The sequence below is a fragment of the Mastigoproctus giganteus genome, chromosome 8 (assembly GCF_048544385.1).
Source record: "Mastigoproctus giganteus isolate SK-2022 chromosome 8, ASM4854438v1, whole genome shotgun sequence".
Taxonomy (NCBI): Eukaryota; Metazoa; Arthropoda; class Arachnida; order Uropygi; family Thelyphonidae; genus Mastigoproctus; species Mastigoproctus giganteus.
In genome coordinates this window covers 110,646,252-110,660,663 of record NC_143582.1, presented here as the reverse complement: position 1 = coordinate 110,660,663, position 14,412 = coordinate 110,646,252, and positions in this window count along the sequence as shown.

The window sequence follows — 14,412 nt, the reverse complement described above, 5'->3', positions numbered from 1 at the left end:
CCCTGATTGCGGGTTCCACCTCATGACGGGTATTACTACCAAGTACACAGTGTGGTTGTTGTTATGTCTAGTGTTACTGTTGGTCGAGGAACTCTCTGACTATCCTACAGGTGTTCAGGATTGCGAGTTTTTGGAGTTCCTTGTACGTGTTCGCTGGGAGACCTATTGCTGCTAGACTGTTATGTAGAGTCTTTGGCACCATACCTGTGGTTGACAGGATGATCAGGATGGTCGTTCCTTGTTGCATATGCCACATTTCTTTGATCTCCTGTCTTAGGTTCGTATACTTCCTGATTTTTTTCCCTATGGGTTTTCTGCAGATTGCCAGTATTGTGTACCGATATGTCAATCAGATTGGTAGCCTTTCCTTCTTATCCACAAGGGTTATGTCCGGTCTGTTGTGCGGGATTGTTCTATCAGTTATTATAGCGCAGTTCCAGCACAGCTTGTGGGTAGGGGCCATTAGTTCTGCCTTGGGTTCGTACTTGTAGTACCGTACACTTTCTTCGATCAACTGGTATTTCCTTGCTAGCTTCTGATGTATTATATCCTGGCTACCTGGTCGGGTCTAGCAGAGGATTTGAGTAGGTAGTATTACTCATATTAAGTTACCTTGTTGACCATTTCAACAGCCTTTATATATTCCGGACATTGGCTGTCACGGGTTGAATGATGGAAATCTTTATTTCTCCTTTTACAATTGACGCAATTTGGATCATCATCTTTGTGTGGGCAGTCTGCATAGATATGCCCGCCATTGGCACAATGGCTACAAGAAACTGTTTTATGGGTACAATTTTGGGCCGAATTCCCAAAGGCCAAACAACGAAAACACTTTGTGACCATCGTGAAACGGTGGAACCTGGGGGAAGTGAAGCCCAAATAGATGCGGTCCTTTTGCAGAAGGTAATTCATCAAATTTGGGACAAAGCCAATAACCCAGTTTACGGTCTTGATACCAGAGCCAGAACTGAAACGGAAAGTAGTGCCCCGAGTCACTTCATCCCGGACAAAACCCTGATCTTGAAAATTCTTTATATATAGATCCTCTAAGATGTCTTCCTTAGAGTAATCCTTTGGTACACTGTATATCAGAACCGTGGGGTTTGTAATCTCGGTTTGTCCATTGATAAACCGGCCTCAGTCAGAGTAGCCGATTTACGAATCATATTAGCATCAGTGGGATTGGTGGTTTCTACCAATAAACCTTTATTCCTGAACAATCTGATGTTTTTAATATTAATATTACGGTGTTCCTTCCTAATGTTTTCAGTAACTGTATCACGAATATCTTGGCTGGAAGCGATATTACTTTCAGGCAATGGCCTCAATATGATTATATTATTGGGGCCGCTAACCCTTGCATTGTCCAATCTTGTGTTACCAGATACAGGGATTTGCTCAGAAGGCTGGTTTTTATCTTCTTGAGGAGACGTCTGAGCCCTGGAAGTTTGCAGAAGCTGATGCCCACGATCAGCACCAACAGTACCTAATTACCAGCAAGCAGGACTCATGTGACAGAACCAATTTGGGTTCAGAAAGACCGATCCACCGTAGACGCACTAGAAAGAATTGCGGATGCCGCCAAAAACTGTAATAGAAAATACTTTCTCCTTATCTCAGTGGATTTTGCTGGTGCCTTCATTCTTTATTGTGGCCCAGTGTGCTGGAAAGACTCCGACAGGCAAAAATACCGAACAACCTGTATCGATGCTTACAATCTTACCTCCAAAATAGAAGAGTATCCATTACAACTCCTTACTGCCATGTTACAAGACCGGTTCACAGGGGCTGCCCCCAGGGTTCCGTCCTGGAGCCGCTCCTGTGGAACGTGGTACTGGATGGATTTCTCAATCTGGATCTTCACCTTGTTGCCTTCCAGGCTTACGCTGATGATTTGGTGCTGCTGATTGAGGCTGACAGCAGGGCACAGCTGGAAGTAAATGCAAATCGCACAATTAATATACTCCAGGAATGGACCAAACTGCACCATCTAACTATCTCAACAGCCAAGACAAGTTCAATCCTACTAAAAGGAACACTTGATACTCGACGGCATCCTCAAATCAAAGTCAATGGAGCGACTATCAAATTGCAGACACACTGAAATACTTAGTCATTCTACTAGATAAAAACCTATGCTACACCCCACATCTGGAGCACCTTAGAACAAAAATTAGAAAACTATCAGCACTTATAGCCAGAATAACCCACAGAGACTGGGGCCTAAAAAAGAGGTCCCTCACCCTCTTATATAAGTCAGTCTTCATCCCAGCAGTCACATATGCTGCGGGGGTGTGGTACACCAAGGAAAATACGACAGTGAACAAAAGAAAGCTTGCATCCATTCAATGCTTTGTATAACTTACGACTACCAGAACTTGCTGCACTGTCAGCACCCACATGCTCCAAGTCTTGGCTGGATCCCTTCCTCTGGACCTGGAGGTTTTGCGCTGTGGGCTGCTGTATCAACACTCGAAAGGGAGAGCGGTAACCCACATGGATTTCACTGTTGATCCAGCAATCAGCAAAACCTTACAACCAAAAGGCTTACGGAACACTTAAAAGACACCTGGCAGGACCGATGGAATTTATCCACCAAAGGAATCATTACCAAGAAGTTCCTCCCAGATATCAGCAGGGTGTATCCGCTCTCCCCAGCATGGCTATCTCCAGGACTATACACCACATTTTTATTGACTGGGCACGGCTCCTTTAGAAGAAAGCTACACGAATTTTGTCTCACAGACACCCCATTCTGTGCCTGGGGACAAGACGAATCCTGGGAGCATGAGTGCAACCTCTTCGAAGACCTGCGTGGACAACTATACACGACTATCCACTCACTACTCAGGAATGAAGAACAAGTCATTTTACAGGAGCAGGACAACTACCCCCACTTTGGCCAGCTGCTGTTTACAAGACGAAGAACCCTTTTACCCTCTAAAGAAAATGACACTACATAATAAGAGTAGGGCCCATCTTTTGGACCGAAATGCTGGACATGACACTATCAAGGTAACAACATCTTGCGACATATAGAAGGCCATTTGGCCCTCTCTACCCCACACTAGCGAGGTATCTTTTAACCCCTCCCACAGCGGGGGAAGAGGAACTTGTTCCCCATCCCCCCTGCCTCTCCCATTTTCCTTCTCGTGGGGCACAGTCATGCTCCACTGTTAGCAGGGACCATCTACTTTATCGGCCCCTTACTTCCACTTCCTCCCTACCCTTCTTGCACTTCACACCGCGTCTGCCCCACACGCCCAAATTTAATTAACACCAAAATTCTTGTCCGACCTATTAGGCCTCAAATCTTGATATATTCAGCGCATAACCCCATCTAGGGAAATTTCTAAAGTTATCGGCAGAATAGACCCCGTTAATCTTTTATTTCTTAGGTCCTAGCCACTGAAATCTCAGGAAAGTAGGTGGCAGGACCTGCCAGAGTAGATTTCTCCTAATCATACACCCGGTCGGCCTCTCTGTGGCTGGGTATGGTAACATTGGGTCCCACCAGGAGCCCGGCGGCTAACAGACCGGATGAACAATGTGCACAACACACTACATATCCCATGATCCATACACTTTTAAAATCTCTGGCTTTGACAGGGTACTGTCACTCAATACGTAGAACATAAGCAGAAATGGAAGAAATCCCAGGAGCCGTTAGATCCTCAACATACCTACTTTGGCCGGGGAGAGGGCGCTAAGTACCAGACCTGTACGGTCACGTTTTTTGATGTGCTCTTTAGAAAAATGTCAATTCTTACTGAGGATGCAATCACTGAATTAATAGCAACCAGAGACAACACCGACAGTAAAATACTTCCATGCTATCCTTGTGGACTTCGCGGGGACCTTTGAAACACTATGGTGGCAAAGCGCCCTTTCGAGGTTCAGGGAGGCCGAGATCTCTTCGCCCTTCTACTCCTGCTGTCTGACTACTTTAAAGACCGTGAAGTAGTAGTAGTAGTAGTAGTAGTAGTAGTAGTAGTGGCACATGATGCAAGAAAGCAAGTGTAGGAGCTTATGCAGCATCAGCCAAAAAAAAAAAAAAAAAAAAAAATCACACCATTCCCTCCAAATGCCTGTCCAGTTCCTCCTTAAATTTATTTAACCTATCAACTTCTACAACGACAGATGGAAGTTTGTTCCAGCAATTAACCACCCGCTGGCTAAAGGCAAATTTCCGCACATCTATTCTACATCTGTGCTTTCTTAATTTGAACTTATGTCCCCGTAGGTTGGTAATCTGAACAAGTGGAAGGATCCCATCAGAATTCAGCGTGCTCAACCCATTCAAGGCCTTATAGACCTCAATCAGATCACCGCGCAGGTGCCTAGTCTCCAGCCACTGCAATTTGCAGAACTTAAGCCTCTCTTGGTAAGAGAATCCCTTCATTCCCCTCACCAATCGTGTTGCTCTTCTCTGTACACGCTCAAGCAAATCTACATCCTTTCTAAAATGAGGCCTCCAGACCTGTACGCAGTACTCAAGGCGTGGCCTGACCATTGCCTTATACAGAGGGACAATCACCTCCTTTTCCCTGCTAGCAAAATTCCTATATATCATTGACAAAACCCCATGACCCGCCCTAGCAGCCTGTCTGCACTGCTCAGAAAACTTCATATCTGACTGCACAAGTTATGGTGAGAAGTGAGATTCAAGAAATCAGGAGGAAAGTCACAAGAGGCTTTCTTGTGACTTAAGACGTAAGAGGCCCAATATCGAAATATTGGGCCTCTTACGCTGGAACCTGGTGGTGTTCGACTCCTGGCGGGGAAAACCTTTCAATCATCTACCTTCATTGCCTATACAAATGATCTCACCATACTCACGGCTAGTAACTATAGGAGAGAAATTGAGAACAGGACAAACTTAATTCTCAAGGAATTCGCTACATGGACAGAAAACAACAAACTAAAAGTGTCAACAATGAAGACAGCACAAATGCTCATCAAAAGAAAGCTTGACAGGGAGCGACCGCCAGCAATTAAATACTGTATATGGATCAAAGGATCAAGTATACCCAAACAAACAGATATTGGAAATAATAGTAGATGAGACACTCAGCTTCCTCCCTCATATCAAATATATAAAAGAAAAAACCAAAACCTTGTTGTTTGCTATAAAACAGAAAACCAGACGAGAGTGGGGTCTTAAAGCTCACGCACTAAGGCTCTATTACAACTGCAGTTTTTTCGCAACTCTCTCCTACGGTGCCGGGGGTTGGGGTTATAGAGCGAACAAGGTGGCTCTGATTAACCAGCTGAATCAAGCGCAACGACTAGCTCTACTACCCGTGTCCAGAGCCAGCCGTGCAACTTTTACTATTGCCCTACAGGCACTCCTTGGGAAGATGCCAGCCCATCTGGAAATACAATATCGGTATCTTAAATACAGGCTAATAAAGAATATACCAATCACCTTGGATGACATCACCATCAACCTACAGGCAGAAAAGAAAGAGGAATTAATAAAGATAAGAAATAAACTAAGGAGAGATGGCAGGAAATCTGGTCCATGGCTGAAGTGGGGGATATAACTAGGCGCTACATCCCAGAAGCAAGAGAATTGACCAAGAAAGAAAAGCTATGGATGGCACCAGGCCTACACGCAACATTCCTTATGACGTGTTCCTTAGGACATGGTAGCATATATGCCAAACTGCACCAACTAAGACTGGCTCAAGCACCGCACTGCCATTGCGGTGAAAGAGAAACAGCTGACCACATCCTCGATGAATTTTATTACTATCAAGACCTCAGATAGGAGCTATCCTCCTTGGTGGATGCCATACTGCCAATGAATAAAGAAAATCTGATTGCAACAGGAAGTAACTTCAAGGCCTTTAACCCATTTGCTGGCCTTCAAAAGAAGGGAGGCTATTAGAAGAGAGGACGCCCGAACTTGATCTGACATTCGCCAAGTCATGCACAATAATTAAGCGAGGACAACATCAAAACTCACCTTTCCCCTTCTCCCTCACCATCCTGATTGTGGGAATCTTTCTACTTGCTTAACACTCATTTCTTCTATCTAGGGCAGATTTTCTCTTAGACCTGCTCCCTTTCTATCTCCCTCCTTCTCCTTCCTTTACCTGGAGCCCTCCTAAAGTACTCTAGCAGTGCTCAGAATGATGACAATAAAACGCAGCACGTCTATGGATAATAATTAAACGACGACAACACCAAATCGCACCTTTTCCTCTATTCCCCCACCATCCTGAGTGGGGGAATCTTTCTACTTGCTTAACACTTGTTCCTTCTAACTAGGGCCGATCTTCCCTTAGAACTGCACCCTTTCTATCACCCTCCTTCTCCTTCCTCTACCTTGAGCACTCCTAAAGAACTTTAGGAGTGCTCAGCATGACGACAGTAGAACCCGGCACGCCTTTACGTGATAGGGTTGGGGGTGGAGGCGGCGACTCTGTATCTCTCTCCCCCACCTGCTAGATTGCTAATCCGGCCACTACACACAACAGAACAATGGTAGGAAGCGAAATGCCATATTACAAGAAGATTACATCTGTGTCCTTTGCCTTACAAAAGTATATTCTAAAATGGTTCAGTCCGAGTCTCTGCACTCTTTTTCTTCTAACTGGCCATGGTTCCCTTCGTGCTAAACTTGCTATGTTTAACCTGTCTGATTCATCACTCTGTAACTGTGGCAGCTTAGAAGACTGGCAGCATGTTCTTTTCACCTGTTCATATTACTTGGATCTTCGTCAGCCTCTGTCTACTCTGTGTCAACCATTCTCCCCAGGCAATGAGTCTTCTCTCTTGGACTCCAAAGAAAAATTTCGTCTTCTGCAAGATTTTGCACATAAAGCCTTTGCCAGACTTGGACAAATCATCAGTAGTGCCCCAATTTCAGGAACTACTCCTATTCCAGCTCTACCTCCAGTCCAGACCAGCATCTCTATAATCGCCATCTCGTGATACCACCACCATCGTCACTACCACCAATTTTTTTTAGCTCAAGTACCATCTTCACCGCCATCTACGATTTGGACAGTTGGTTAACAAACGTGTATGACGCCGAGTGACATCACTGTCTTCTTGACTTCTATTTCCTGCTAACCTCAGGCTGGTCCTGAGGCGGGATCTGCATCCTTACGCTGGTCCAGGATGATTTTTTATTTTTTTTTATATATTTTTTTTAATTACCCGTATTTCCCGATGTATAAGACGCACCTTTTTTCGAAAATTTTGAGGTCTAAAAACTGAGTGCGTCTTATACAGTGGTTGTAGATTTTTTTTACTTGCATTTCCCGCTTTTTCGCGCTTGTTGTCGTTGCGCTCATTGTTTCGCACTTGTTACCGGTATATTAGGTTACGTTTTGCGACGTTCTGCCCAGAAATGGCGCAGAAAAGATTTTCGTACAGTGCTGAATTCAAGTAATGAGGAGTTGTATGAATTTTATGATGAATAAAACTTGAGTTCGATAACTTTATGTAATACATTTTTTTTCAAATTTTGGGCCCCAAAATTAAGGTGTGTCTTATACATGGCAGCGTCTTATACATGGGGAAATACGGTATTTATTTATTTTTTTCCCATATTATTAACTTATTTTTATCTTTATTTTTACTAAATTTTATTTTTATTTATTTATTTTGTTTTTAGTTATTTTTATCTTTAATTTTTCTGATTATTTTATTATTATTATTATTTATTTTTTAAATTTATTATTAAAATTAACTTTATTTGCTCATACTTTGAATGATTTCGACATTCTGTATGTGACACTCAAGGTTTTCTGCTGTTCGCGCTCAGTTGTGGCCCGCCTCCTTGCTACGCCTCCTTGCGGCGTAGACGGGTATCAGGACGCACCACCCTGGTGCTTGTTTCTTCCTGATAGCAAAGCGGTCAGAAACAACTAAACAACATAACAAACACATACACGGCACAAACGTAGCATTACACACATTTCTGTCCTTTCTGCAGAGTTTTTATAACGTCACAGTGTACCACGGCGGAGTTGAACTAGCGTTTGGGAGCCGCCTTACATAAGACACTATACATGTCTACATATTACAAGATATGAAGCGGCTAATGGGGGAAACTCCTAGCTCCGCTGAGGAGTTCCCCCCATTAGCTGGACAGTTGACCCTCTGTACAGTTGTACAGTTGGACCCGCTGTTTAACGAACAGAGGGTCCAACTGTACTTATTATTTTTTTTATAGAGCATTTTTTTATTTAGCAAATATATTTGTTTTCCCTTTGTAATTACTTTGATAATTAAATTTAAAATAGTTTCTGTAGAACAAAGAAAATTTTCTAGATAACAAATGGATTACGAGTGGTATCCATAAAAGCTATCCAACTACCTGTCTCACATACTGAAAATTCTAGCTGGTCGACTACTTTCTACGTATCCGTAGCCAGTGGGCAGATCAAGGCTTATTTCACATTCGGACAATAGGGTCTGGTAAATCTACTGTAAGCACCACCCTGTTAGAGATTTAGGAGAGAGTACTTTACTTTTACCCCGATAAGTGGTCATCTGTTGTTTTCCAGAAGTAAATCATCCACACTTTGCCGTTAATTTCCCTATTTCTGTTTACATGGTCATAGTAGTTGACTGAGTGGCACCGACATTTTGGACAGTTTAAAAAAAAAAAGTCAAATTTAAGAACTAGTGACAATATTGATGGCAAAAGGAAGAAAATGAGGATATTAAACCTTCTAAACATGAAATGTTTGCAGCTTTTAAAACTTCGTTGAAGCCTTCAGTGTGAAGAAAATGTTCCGGATCATATGCTGCCAACGTGGTTGCCTTCCAGCATGGACGTGTCGTTCATCGCTCTGCAATAATTTGTCTGAATTATGTGTTTTAATTCAGTTGAAAATTATTCGTTCTAGTTGTAGATCAACCTACAGTGGACTCATAGGGTGAGACTTTTCTAACTTTCTAGGGAAATATAATCAGATTTTTATGTTTTCTATCTATTTCCTTTGTTGTGAGATAGGCCCCCATGCCGCTCACAGCGAGGTAATGGAGAGTGTTCCGAGATAACGCTGCTGCCATGTTCAAATCTGATTCTTGACTTGGGAGGATCCCCCAATCAGTGCTCACTGGCTGCAAGAGTGCCCCACCATTCTGTATTATTTCTATCGCTGCGGAACTAAATGTACCATGTGCTCAGTGCTTTCCCCCTCCATAACCATTCCATTGAAGAGACACATCTCTCTAATTATTGAACCGGGAGTAAAACTGGTTTCACGTGTGATTAGCGCCTCCGAAAACCATAAGAAGTAACCCCGTTTTTCTAGGAGCATTTTCATACACTGTGCTGCCACTTTATTAGGTACACCCCTGCAGTGAACACAAATGGTTTGTCCCAGAACGTTGCAAGTCACATGACCACGGTTGTGGATATAAATGCAGCAGAACAACATTTCTAGCATCAGTTAAGCGTACAAACCGTAGGAAGAATGGGGAAAGGAGTGATCTAACTGACTTCGAACGTGACATGGTAGTATGTGCAAGACGCGCTGGAAAAAGCATTTCAGAAACGGAAGTTCTCCTGAACTTTTCACGCACCACAGTTTCAAGAGTGTATCGAGAATGGTGCTACGAACAGAAAACATCCTCTCAACGGCACTCCTGTGGAAGAAAATCGCTTGTTGATGAGAGAGGTCAGAGGAGGATGGCTAAAACTGTGCAAGCAAACAGACGGGCCACGATGTCGCACAACATGTGAGAATGCAACCTTGGTGCGCAGAACAAAATATCGCAACGGACCACTAGTGGCCTTTTGTCGCGATTGGGCTACAACAACCGACGGCCACATCGCGTAACTTTGTTATGAATGAAGGACAAGAGAGTATGCCTCCTGTGGGCACAGCAACACCAGCACTGGACTATCGAGGATTGGAAAATAGTTGCTTGGTCTGACGAGTCGACGTTCCTGGTGCATCATGTTGATGGCAGACTCAGAATTTGGCAAAAATAACATGAATCTATGGACCCGTCGTGTCTGGCGACTACTCTGCAAGGTGGTGGGGACAGTGTTATGGAGTGAGGAATGTTTTCTTGGCATATGTTGGGCCCATTGATATCCATAGATTAACTTCTGAATGCCACATCGTACCTAAACATCGTTGCGTACCTAAACACGTTGACAGTTTATCCTCAGTTAGATGGTTACTTCCAGCAGGATAATGCGCCGGTGCACAAAGTCCGAATTACTATGGAATGGTTCCAGGAACATGACAATGACTTTTCTTTGCTCCAGTGGCCCGCTTAGTCCGCGAACCTCAATCCTATTGAACGTCTTTGGGATGAGCTGGAAAGGGCTGTTCGCTGCAGGCGAACAGCCCGGTCTCCGTCGAATCTCAAGGAGCTGCGTGACACACTCATGTCTGCATGGTACTCCATTCCTGCACAACGTTTTCAGCATCTTGTTCAGTCCATGCCTGGACGAACTCAGGCTGTTTTGATGGCTAAAGGAGGCTCAACACGCTACTAGGTAGGTGTACCTAATAAAGTGTCAGCACAGTGTAAGTGTTTTTCCCTTCACCCACAGCTGACAGAGCGGGATAGCCCAAAACTCCCTTTGACCAACTGTGTGCCTTCAAATTAAACCACAGACTTGCGGTGGGCATCATTTGCCATCATTTTCAGTGACCTATCTTACTATCCTACCATACACCCGATAATACGAACTATACCGATTATTCGGAATTCGTGAAATGGAAGGAAGAACAGAGAACGCAATGATCCACAGGGCCAGAGTGACGACCCTGTTATTGTGGAGCCCCAGGATGAAGTGGAGGATCCCCGTTCTGGATTCCAATTCGCCAAGTGGAAAAACCGCAATCAGCTGATCCCCAAGTTGGGTTGGGAAACATGTTCCGAGACAGAGATTAGAGAACAGCCAGAAATAGCCGCATCACAAAAAGATCCCAATGAAGACAAACACAGCAGGACTCACCCATCGATCCTGCCATACCAGAAGGTGCCATATATGAAAAGACGCTCTTTCTCAAAACCGCATTCGAGAATATTTTCAAGGAAAACTCAAATAGAGTTTCAGCAGGACACAGGTCTCAGATTGTCACAATCTTCCACAAGATGGAGACAATCCTACACGATGAGCATCTTGACAAAGAGAGAGCTACCACAAGGCTACAGGCATATATGGAATGCGGGGCAAGTCAAATGCCACACCGCACCCCGACATACTCTGATGTGCAGAGGACAAACGCAAAGGGTCCACCAGCAATACTAATCCAAACCGCTAACAAAAGTAAAAGACTTCTGCCCACTCCACGCTTGGTCATTCTCCGATCAACGTCAGAGGAAGAACACGCCACAAGTGAAGCTGTGAAAATCACAGTAATTACAAAACTGGCAGATGACTTCAAGACAACAAGAATCAAATCCGTACCGAAAATAAGGAACACGGGTGTAATTATAAAAACTCAAACCAAAGAAGACGCCCAAAGGATAATCGTGAACCCTAAGATACCGAACCTTGGACTGAAAGCTGCGCCCGAATAAAAGAGAGGACCCAGCATAATCATCACAACACAGATAAATATCTGACACCAGAGACACTATGAGAAGAAGCAGACCCAGTGATGCTAATCCAGAAGCAGACCCAGTGATGCTAATAACACTAAGATACCAGACGAAATCCAGATTTGGCAAAGCCAGAAACTCCTAGCAAACCCCGCTGCATGGGGAACCATAATTCAACAAAACAGAGTATTCATAAAATGGGACAGTACCATTACAACGAGCACGTGACCGTCCGCAAATGTTTCAGTTGTGGTCGAAAAGTGCCACGAATACAAGGATTGTCCCAAAAAGAGGAACCTCCAACCTGTGCGAACTGAAAGTCGCAGCAACTACAGGCGGACCACTCGATCAGGGATAACAAGTGCCTTGCAAAGAGAATATATCAACCCAGACTAGACTATGGCAGCACGCCATAAGCAATACAAATATATAACAACAATATAACAACAATTGGGTACAATTGTTGTATAACAACAATAGGGTACAATTTGCACAGCTGAATGCCCATAGGTCAAAGGCAGTTGCCGCACAGCTTACAAAGAAAGCTGATTAGGAAAATTTTGATATTATGCTCATACTGGAGCCCTACACCTATTGTAAGGAGGTCAGGGGATGGATACCCACTGAATTACAAAGTTGTTCAAACAGATGGGGAAACCCCCTTGGGCAGCAATCCTAATCAGAAACCCCAACTACACTGTAACCAAGCTGACAAATTACTGCCTCCCCTGGGCCCTGTGCAAAACTGGTCTGCTGCTGAAGTGGAAGAGATGCGAGAACAATATCGCACAGCCAGAAACATATACTGCCAAGATAGGTGAGCGAAAACAGCGCACGTGGGAACACCTAGTCACTACAACGGGAAACGACGACCCTTGGGGAGTGGTTTATCATGTAACCACGAACAAACTTTCAAGAGGTGAAACCATGCCTGTAACCATAAAACCGCAAGGAGATTACACAAAGACATGGCAAGGATCCACAAATAATATCTTGTATGTCATCTTCCCAGGACACCTACACCCAACCACTCCAGAACAATAGTTGCTGTGCCACCAAAACTGTATATACACCACAACGTATGAAGAGGAACCATTTATAAGAAACAAATTGGATACGCGGCTGCAAGACTGTGGGGAAAAAAAATTCCCAGTCGCGGACCTTCTATACTCTGAAATCATTAAAAAGACAGTTGAAACCATCCCAGACCATTTGCTGAGCCTTTACAATAAATGCCCAAAAGAAGGATACTTCCCCCCTTGCTTGGAGGGTAGCGGAGCTCCGACTTGTCTTAAAAAATCCAAATAAGCCACAGGACCTCCCGAGGTCGTACCGACTTATAGCACTCTTACTAGTGCTAAGCAAACTCCTACAATACCTGCTACGAAACAGAATTGAGCAACACTATATAAACTCAGGTCTACAATCTCCGAACCAGTTCGGATGCTCAGCTGTAGATGCCCTAGAGAACATTACCAGACCTGTCACAACAAGAAATAGAATGTATTTCCTGGTCATTGCAGTTGACGTTGCCGGGCGTTTGACTCTCTCTGGTGGCCAAGTGTCCTCGGCAGATTCCATGAGGCTAACTTACCAATTAACCCCTACAACATCAGTAACTACCTCGCAAACAGATCCGTCAGAGTCACAGCCCCGTACTGCTCCGTAACCATACCTGTATACAGAGGATACCCACAGGGCTCCGTCCTAGGTCCACTTCTCTGGAATGTGGTCCTGGACAGCTTCCTGAACCTAAACCTTGGAAATGCCAAGTCCCAAGCATATGTGGATGACCTGATTCTGATGCTAGCAGAAGACAGCAGAGCCCAACTAAAAACCACCGGAAACCGGGCGCTAGCCACCATGCAAGAATGAGCCGACCAAAACAATTTATCAGTATCATCAACAAAGACATGCTCAATATTACTTCGAGGAACCCTAGACATTAGGAGACCCACAAAATCAAAGTGCAGGGGACCACAATCAAACTAACAACTGAGCTGAAACACCTTGGCATCATCTTCTACAAGCATCTATCCGTCACTCCTCATATCAGCTACCTATGCAACAAAATCGGAAGATACTCCTTCGTTATTGACAGAGTTACTCGCAAAGACTGGGGCTTGAGAAAGAAAACCCTCGCCCTCTACAACACAGCTGTCTTCCTACCAACCATCCTGTATCCGGCTGGAGTATGGTACCACAAAGCAACTACTGCAACTAACAGATGAAGGCTTGACACAACCAAGCGCCACATTCTGCTCACCATCTCCAGAGCATGCAACACGGTGAGCACCCATGCAGTCCAAGTTTTCATGGGTGCCCTCCCCCTGGACTTGGAAATAGTTTGCTGTGGTCTCCTCCACCACCTTTCCAAGGACAAAAATGTCACCTGCCAAGATTTTACAACGGATCCGAGAAATGACATCAAAGCAGAGTAGAAGGGGCTTACGCTACACCTACAGCAAATCTAGCAAACACGCTGGGAAAACTCTCAGAAGGGCACAATAACTCGGAAATTCATACCTCTGGTACTCGCCGTCTATCCAAAATACCCACACTGGCTATCACCAGGATTACTAACCACCTATCTGCTCACCGACCGCGGTGCCATCCGACAAAAACTGATTGCCTTTGGACTTAGTAACACAGCATGCCTCACTGCAAGCTGGAGCTACCTTCCCTATCGGCTCCTTATCTCTGACTATTCCCTCCTCCCCAGTCTTCAGTCTCCCTTCCCCACTCTAACTATACAGAAGCGAAAGTCCCACACAATCTAATTTTAACCATCAAAATAAATTTCGCCCAAAACTCTCGGCTTCTCATTCTAGTGCCTTCACCACTCACTTCGGCATAATAAATGCCTTGTCTACA